We start from the raw sequence: 9,216 nt of genomic DNA, 5'->3' as shown, positions 1-9,216 counted from the left end.
TCCTCAAAAAAAAAAAAGGCAATCCAGCACCATAGCCAATACCAGAATTGCAAGACTTAGCTACCAGTCAATCCATAAATGCATCAAGTCTATTAGAAGCAAAACTTCGCTAGAGAGACCCCATCATGATCTAACAGCGTCCCTACCTTAACATTTACCTTCAAGGAACCGGAAAACGTATTAATAAAAATGATCTCTGATATTTCTAGACACTTTATTCCAAGCACTATACTGAATATTTTACAAACTATAGAACATAAATTTTACAACGGAGCATTATTCTTACGCTCCCTTTTACCCAAGAGAAATATAGAGGTAAAATGATTCTCATAAGGCTTCTCAGTTTGGTAAATGGCCAGGATTCAGAATTGCCAAGGTCCATGCTCTTTTCTCCTTTCCAGGCTACCTCCCTTACAAGGGGGCATGATTCTCTCCTATTTCTAGTTCAGAGATTTAAAAGGAAGATGTGGTCAAGAAGGCAATGGAAAATTGCCCACCATCAAATCAATCTTTAGGTCCTTAACAAACATCTAGCCCACATAAGAACTAAGAGAGACAATATCTCACTGTTCTAAGATAGATAGACCTTAGCCCAAAAAATAATAGCAAATAAGCCACAGGAGGGCAAATCCTATAATGTACATTTAGAAAAATAAAGGCCACCTAAAAAGGACAGAAGCTATGTCATAAGACCAAGCGAAAGCCAATATCATCACTAAATGTCAAAGAACATTCACAGATGTATATGGATGAAAAGGTACATCTACCATGACTAGATCTTACAGATTTATCTTACCCTTTTCTCCTTACATCATACTTGCAACTGTTTAGGAAGATAGAGTCATGTATATTTTGGACCTCTCACTTGTGTGCTCTGAGGATTTCTAATAATCAAAACAATTCACAGTATTGGGCCCACATTATATTTGCTCATGCAAAACAAACAAGACCTTTACATGATTATTTCCATTGTCAGTCACTTCCAGAAATCTGTCGTAACAAGCAGCATAGTGACAACTACAGGAAATGAATCACTAACCTTTTGACCTTCATCAATGTCTGCACCTAAAATTTAAAGCTGATACATGTTTGCACACGACTGAGTTTTTCAACTGAAAATGCCTACTCCAGAACCAACCACGATTGCTTTGGATCTTTTGTTGATGGCCCTAAGTAAATTTGATACTCACAGAAATTCATTTAAAAGTTGAGGTTTGGAAGATGGTTGTGATGGTTAAAGTAAGCGTTAGAAATATTTTAAGAAATACTTAGAAAATTCTTCTTAAATAATTTGGTGAAAATGTTACTAAGACAATGACATTTTGCCCTTGCTTCTACTCCCTAGAGCAAATTCATCTTTTCCCTAGAGTACAGGTAAGGATCTCATTGTTCTCAGATTTGGTCTTCTCTTGACTTCCGAGAAGTTGTGTTGTGTCTGAAATTCCAAAGGAAAAGGGTCATTTTTGTTTTTCAGGCAAATCCATTGCATTTATATATTCCAGATTAAATAACTTAAATATGTGTTTTTAGAGCTAATTTTAAACCAAACACATTGTTGATGCCTCCAGTGGTAAACATTTTCAGGAAAAGACATTCCTCTTGAAAACAAAGCTCCTTAAAATATCGTGTACTCTAGCTAATTTTACACCAAAAAAACACTGTCATGAAAAAAATATAAAATATTTGGTAACAATACTGAAACCACCCTGTGGTAAACAAATAGGATGAAACATTTGCTCAGAATATTTCTTGGTGGTAAGTGAAAACCACCAAAGATCAGGTCACTTGGTTCTGGACATAAGATAGTGGCTAACACTACAGCTTTGAAAATACGATGACATATTATAGTACTCCATAATATTAAATTCATACATACATGTATATATAATAAAAGTGTTACCTTATTTACCCCCCAAATTTTCATAAAAGATTAATTTAATTGCTTGTCTACTTGCTTGCATATAAAAGATTAAATAAACCTGAGTAATAATATAGCTTTTTCTGCAAATACTTGACTCCCTCACAAGATATGGATTATTTATTGTAAATATCTGGATGGATGGATGGATAAAGGCACTAAGAGAAAAGAAATTGTGTCAGGCTAAAGATATTACCACTCTTACTCAGGATAAATCTTATCCAAAGCATCTCAGTGATGATATTTACCTACTTTTTCAACTACTTTGGAAAAATATCATGAAAACATTTCTGTGAAGTTCATGATTGTCAAATTCACCTAAATTCCAGGGCTAGTATTTCACCAAATTGTCAAAAAGGGAGAATTTGTCTTAAATTTTTCTTGAGCAGCCCCACCTCTTGTTGGCCCTTGACCTAGTTCTTAGATACAGACTTCCTCAATCCTCACAGCCCAAGATGGATCTGCTAATGTCCTTCTTGAGCAATTTCAGGCCTGCCCAGCTTCTACACCAACTAGAACAAGGCAAGATATAGTTCAAGAATCCAACCCTCAACCTACCTCAACTTGGGAATCTCTGAACATATTCAAACTCCCAGAGCAAGGAACTGAGGGCTCAGTGCCCCGACAGTGGTCCTTGAATCTCTGACTTCTACCACCAGGAAGGGAGAACTAAGCAATTAAGACTATTTCTGTTGAAGATGAGAGATAGATATCTCATATGCACATGTATGTGTGTGCATGCATATGTGTATTTTAATTAGCTTGAAGCCTTCACAGATTTAACAAGGTAATGAATTATTCGGCCAAGTTTCCAAAAAAGCAGGAAATCCAGAGAAGTAAAACTGCCATTTTGAAGCTGCTTTTCCCTCCCCCAGGTATTTACCAATCCAGTTGGGGGAAGAGGCAGCTTTTTTCCAGCTTTGAAGAGCTAGGAGGACAAAAGTTGGAGTCCAGGATACATAATGGGTGGAAGCCCTGGCAAATGCTCTCCATTTGGGGTTGCAGCTCAAAGATGTTGCCTTTTAATCATAAGGGTGGGTCATAAGTAAGTGAACTTTACATGAACTGAAACTCAGCTTCAAGTTATGTGCCAGCAGCAAGGATGCAGGGCATCAGTGGCCCCAACCATTGGGAAAATTTTGTGAAAACCCCAACAAATAGTTGCTGCTCACTAGTCTTGGTCCAAGACTTTCTGCTCATCAGTCTCAACCTGTGCCAGCCTCAGCCCACCCTTTCCCCAGCAGGATGCTTCCTGCTTAGCAACCTTGGCCAGTGATTGTGGACCAACTCTGGCCCAGGACAACCCAGTGAACTTCTCCACCATCCAGGGGGCCCCAACTCAGCCTTGAGGAGGGGCCCTCCTTTCTAAATGTTCACCTTTCTTTAGTGCTATCTTTCAGTGCTGGGGTATTCTTTAGAATTCTCTTAGTAGTCGTAGCAGGCAGCCTGTAAAATGGTCCTAAATCACCCCCACCTCCTGGAATCTATACCCTTGTGTAATGTCCTCCCTTGGAGTGTGGGCTGGACCTGGTGATTTGATTAATATAATATGGAGAAAGTGGTGCGATGTCACTTCTAGTATTACAAAAAGACAGTGACTTCCGTACTGGATGCTCTTTCTCACTCTCTTGCTTGCTTGCTCTGAGGGAAATCAGGTTCCAGGTTGTGAGCTGTGCTCTGAAGGAGCCCACATGGCAAGAAACTGATGTCTCTGACCAGTGAGGACCTGTGGCTTGCCAACAGCCATGTAATAGGCTTTGAAGCGGGCTGGGGGGGTCTGCTACCTGAGTGAACTGGAAGCCTGTCTTTTTCTAGTCAAACCTTGAGATGACTACACTCCCAGGTGACACCTCATTGTGGCTTGTGGGAGACCCTGTGCCAGTATGAACCATCACCAGATTTCCCTCTACTATATCTGTCCTGCCTGCCTAGCATTTGGTGCCCCAATATCTCAAGCGCTTCTTTCAAACACCGTTCTCATATCACCCAACCACTGCCTGTCTCCATAGTGGAATTAATTCCTTCTGGCCCTGTCCCACCCTGGTGATTCTCTTTACCTTCTCAATAGGAAAAACCTGCTCTCAAGAAAGGACCATGAGCACATTAGTTCCTGAATGTGGAATTCCAGACATCAGGAAGCCAGAGGGAAAGGCATGCGTTTGGGTGGTGGTGAGAAGGAGAAGTGGTAAAGGTTCACAGAAGCCCGACATCATACCATATTATAAAGTCAATCATACACCACACTGCCCAAGTATAAATCCCTTCCCATGGCAACAAACAGAAGATTTTCTTTTCTCAGGAAAGCTCCAGAAGGAAGGATGATGAAGGACTAGCTTGCAGTTTACATTGGAAATTAAGTTATTTATTTGTTCATCTGTTTGGCTTCAATCCTCTCCATTGTATCAGAGTAAGAAATGAGAGGGGAAAATAAAAGAAGGCAACTATTTTAATTCTGATACATTTAGAGATAGACATATCACAACATTTTATAATTTAACTATTCATATTTTTCTATTCATTGATATTATAAACTAATTATTTTCTGGGAGTTAGTTTAAACTATAAACAGTGTAATTGTGAAATGGTACAGCTGCTATGGAAAACAGTTCCTTAAAAAATTAAAAATAGAGCCACCATGTGACCCAGCAGGGTATCCTTCTGGGTGTATATCCAAAAGAATTAAAAGCAGGGTCTCAAAGAGATATTTGTACACCCATGTTGGGACTGCTATAAGAAAAATACCATAGACTGGGTGGCTTATAAACAATAGAAATTTATTTCTCACAGTTCCAGAGGCTAGGAAGTCTAAAATCAAGGCTGGCAGACTTGGTGTCTGGTGAGAACTTGCTTCTTGGTTTACAGGCGGCCGTCTTGTTGTGTCCTCCATGGCAGAAGGGGCGAGGGAGCTCTCTGGAATCTCTTTTATAAGAGCACTAATCTCACTCATGAGGGCTCCACCTCTCAAAGTCCTCACCTCCAAATACCATCACATTTCGGATTAGGTTTCAACAGATGAATTTTGGAGGCACACAAACATTCAGTCTACAGCACATGTTCCTTGCAACACTATTCACAATAGCCAAGAGGTGCAAGCAACCCAAATGTCCATGGATGGATGAATATATACACAAAATGTAGCATATACATACAATGGAACATCATTCAGGTTTAAAAGGGGAGGAAATCCTGTCACATGTTACAACATGGATGAACACTGAGGACATTATCTTAAGTGAAACAATCCAGTCACAAAAAGACAAATACTGTATGGTTCCACTTATATGAGGTATCTAAAGTAGTCAAATTCATAGAAACAAAGTAGAATGGCAGCTAACAGGACCTGGGGGGAAGGGAGAGGGGAGAGTTGTTTTTTAATGGGTACAGAGATTCAGTTTTGCCAGATGAAAAAGTTATGGAGATCTATTCCACAACAATATAGATATACTTAACACTACTGAACTGTACACTTACAAATGATTAAGATGGTAAATTTTACGTATTTTTGACCACAAGAAAAAAAATAAACACTGCAGATATTCAAAGGATAGATCACTCTCTGGATTCCCTATTGCTTTCTCCTGCCTCCCTCCCTGCCTGCTATTTTCTCCTCACTGCCTTTGCAGTGGCCCCTCAAATGCTAGCCTCACATTGCCCCGCTGCCCTTGTAGGAAGTATGTCTCCTGTGTATTTCCTGTGAGATTGTGTGAGTAATTTCATTTGGATAGTCCATAGCTGATGAAGCCATTTCGGAATCCCTGTGTCCATAGGTAGCAACAACTGTTCTTCCTAGCAGGCTTGAAAGGGAAGAGGCGAGTCCCTGCACACGCATCTCCAGAGGAGATGACCAGAAACAGCCTTATGAAACTGGACGCGGCTTTGAAAGCCCCTGATGATCCCTCCCTCAACAAAGGTATGCCAGAACTCTGAGCTGTTTATTTTACATACGGCTGGAGACCACATTATTCATCTAACACGAGGTAAATAAACTTTCAGGAAAACCATTGTTTCCCCTTACGTTTTGGTTCGAGTAGTTCTGTTCTCCTGCAACTGGATCAGAAATGATAGGAAATCTTTTAAAGATGTCAGCAGATTTTGGTTGAAAAGATTTCCATTAAAATCCAGAGTTTAATTATTAGCAGAAATGAAATTAAAATATCTCATTGATTAAATGCAATTTTTTAAAAAGACTGCTGTGAAATTTTCCTTTTCTTTGTCTCCCAGCATACTCTATTTTGTACTGCAAAAAACTTTTCCTTTCTTTAAAAAAGAAAAATTCTCCTTAATTTTTTTATTGAGGTCACACTGGTTTAAAACATTATATAAATTTCAGGTATACAGCATTATATTTCAACTTTTGTAGAGACTGCATTGTGTTCACTACCAAGTGTCTACTTGCCATCCCTCACCATACACACGTGCTACTTTACCCCTTTCGTCCACTCCCATCCCTTCCGCTCTGGTAACCACCATCTATTCTCCAGATCTATGTGTTGTGTTTATCTTCCACGTGAGTGAAGTCATACAGTATTTATCTTTCTCCATCTGAATTATTTCGCTTAGTTTAATACCCTCAAGGTCCGTCCATGTTGTCACAAATGGCAAGATTTCACCTTTTTTGGCTGAGTAGTATTCCATTGAATATATATATGTACACACATATATATATACATATACCACATCTTAATTCATTCTTTCATTAATGGCCACTTAGATGGCTTCCAAGTCTTGACTATTGTGAATAATGCTGCAGTGAACATAGAGGTGCATTCATCTTTTAGAATTAGTGTTTTCGTGTTCTTTGGATAAATACCCAGAAATGGAACAGCTGGATGATATGGTATTTCTATTTTTAATTTTTTTGAGGACTCTCCATACTATTTTCCATAACGGCTGCACCAATTTACATTCCCACCAGCAATTCTCCTTTATTTAACTGTGGACTGTTAAATCCCCAAGTTTCTCTTTCTCCTCTCTTTCTAACTTACTTTGACTATGTCACATCCCTTTGGACACATCATTAGGATGTTAAAAGAAGAGAAATAAGGAAAGGTGAAAATTAAAGAAAATAGTAAGAGAAAATGATCTATAAGCTCATCATAAATTATAATCCATATGAAATAGTCGCCCCCAAAAGGAGGGCTTTACACATGATAGAATTATTCTGATATAAAGTAATGATAGTGTTTCGTCCATGACTGAATGGCCTAAAATAATTTACAGAAGTGTCAAGCATGCACTGACACACCAAGAAAGCACAGATTGGCCTGCCGGCTTAGACGGGAATTTTTAATACATTTTTAAGGTTGTGCCAAAGAGTTTCTATGAGCAGTTTTAAGGAGTTTGTAGACCAGGTTACTCTCATTTTTTCTTTAACTGACGCTGGTATAAAAAAAGAATACATCAAAGAAAGGAATATAGAAATTACTTAAGCCATAAGCAAGAGAGCAAATCCTTTCATTAAATCCTTTAATTAAGGTAGATCCAGGCTGAACTATGCTGCTTTTCTCAGACAGAAAAAAGGAAGTATGGCCTTCCTGCTTCTCAATTTTTCTACAAGCAGAAAAAAACAATTCTGTCTTATTTCTAGATATTATAGTCCTATCAAATTTTCATTATTTTAGGGGCATGGACCAGAAGTAGGCACTATCAGGCAATCATTGACAAGCCTTCAAATCTTAGATTCTCTCATTTTAAACACACCCCTAATTTATGAATCATATTTTAGTTACAGAAGCTGATAATAGGTATAAAATAAGTCAATAAAGTAGAGATGATGCCTTAATGAAGTTCTATAGGAAATAGTGTCCAAATCTGAAATAGTCAAACTTTGCTTCTTTAGAAGAATAAATTCATTTTCAAAAAGCCCCATTAGGCATAAGTCAGAGAGACATACACATTTGTCAAAGCTCTTCAAACTGTTCACTTGTGCCCTGTCCATTTAGATATATATAAATTACACCTTAATTTAAAAAGAAAAAAAAAAGCCTCCTTAACCATTAGGCCCGAATAGCTACAGCCATTTAACACAAGATAAAAATCCAAGAAATAGAAATGCTCAGGCTGCTTCCTATTGATTTGTGCACTTTCTTTAATTCTTCTTTATGCTCTTACTTCAACCACTGTTTGATCATTGGATCTGTTCCTGGGGGAATGTGTGGAGAAGCAACTGAACCAACACTTTCTGTGTTTTTCACACACCTTGCCCCTCAACATTCATGATTTAGAGAATGCAAGGTAGATTTTGAAGGGTACATTCATATCAAGGGGATTACATGAAAGTATTAGCTTTTTTGTGGCTAAAAGGGCTTTTCTTTGTTCTCGTACCAGGGGAAAAGGTTTGCTTTGCAGGAGCTCCCCATGGCAAACCTCTTTGAGGAATGAATTCTGAAGTGCATTCAACCATGTCTGCAGGACCTTCTAGTTAAAGCATTTAAAAGGGATAGTGGGACATTGTCCTTCACCACCCTTTCTGCCTTTGATGGGTGATCTCAGCCAATCTGGGATTTTGATACACTTCCTGGGACATTTCCAAAAGTGTCTTCATAAAAGCAACTTTGTGAAAGATTCCATATTTACTAAGTTAAAAAAAGTCCTTCATAAATGCTAAATGCAAAATGAGTTCAAACCCAAAAGTTTTCGGGAAAGGACTACTTAAATTTGATACAACTTTTTGATCCTATTTGCAAATGAAACTTACATAGCACTTTAACTACTGGTGAATTTACTAATTAAGTTTATCAACAACAGATTTTAAGTCATAAAGTGAAAAAACCTTGTATCTGTAGTAGTATTGTTCAAGGCATGAGTAGAGAAAGTAAAAAGAAGGAAAAAAATCTGACATAAGATCCTTTCTTAATTTTCTGCTCTTCAGGCCATTCTTACAGGGTCGGTTAGTCTGTCAGACTGACATACTAGAACAAGAAGGCATTTTAGAGAGCATCTAATCCTTTTCCTCTATTTTACAAAAGAGGAAACTAAGACTCCATTTCCTGTGACATGATTAGTGTCATTCGTGAGGATCAAATAATAAATCTTTCACATGATTACCTTTACTTTTTCACTCAATTTAAGGTTCAGTTAAATGGGGCCGGTCTGGTGGCACAGCAGTTAAGTTTGCATGTTCCGCTTCAGTGGCCTAGGGTTCGCAGGTTCGGATCCCAGGTGCAGACATACACACTGCTCATCAAGCCATGCTGTGGTGGGCATCCCACATATAAAGTAGAGGAAGATGGGCACAGATGTTAGCTCAGGGCCAGGCTTCCTCAGTGAGAAGAGGAGGCCTGGTGGCAGATGTTAGC

The sequence above is a fragment of the Equus asinus genome, chromosome 11 (assembly GCF_041296235.1).
Source record: "Equus asinus isolate D_3611 breed Donkey chromosome 11, EquAss-T2T_v2, whole genome shotgun sequence".
Classification (NCBI taxonomy): Eukaryota; Metazoa; Chordata; class Mammalia; order Perissodactyla; family Equidae; genus Equus; species Equus asinus.
The sequence above is the reverse complement of the archived record's forward strand: the minus strand, read 5'-3'. Positions refer to the sequence as shown.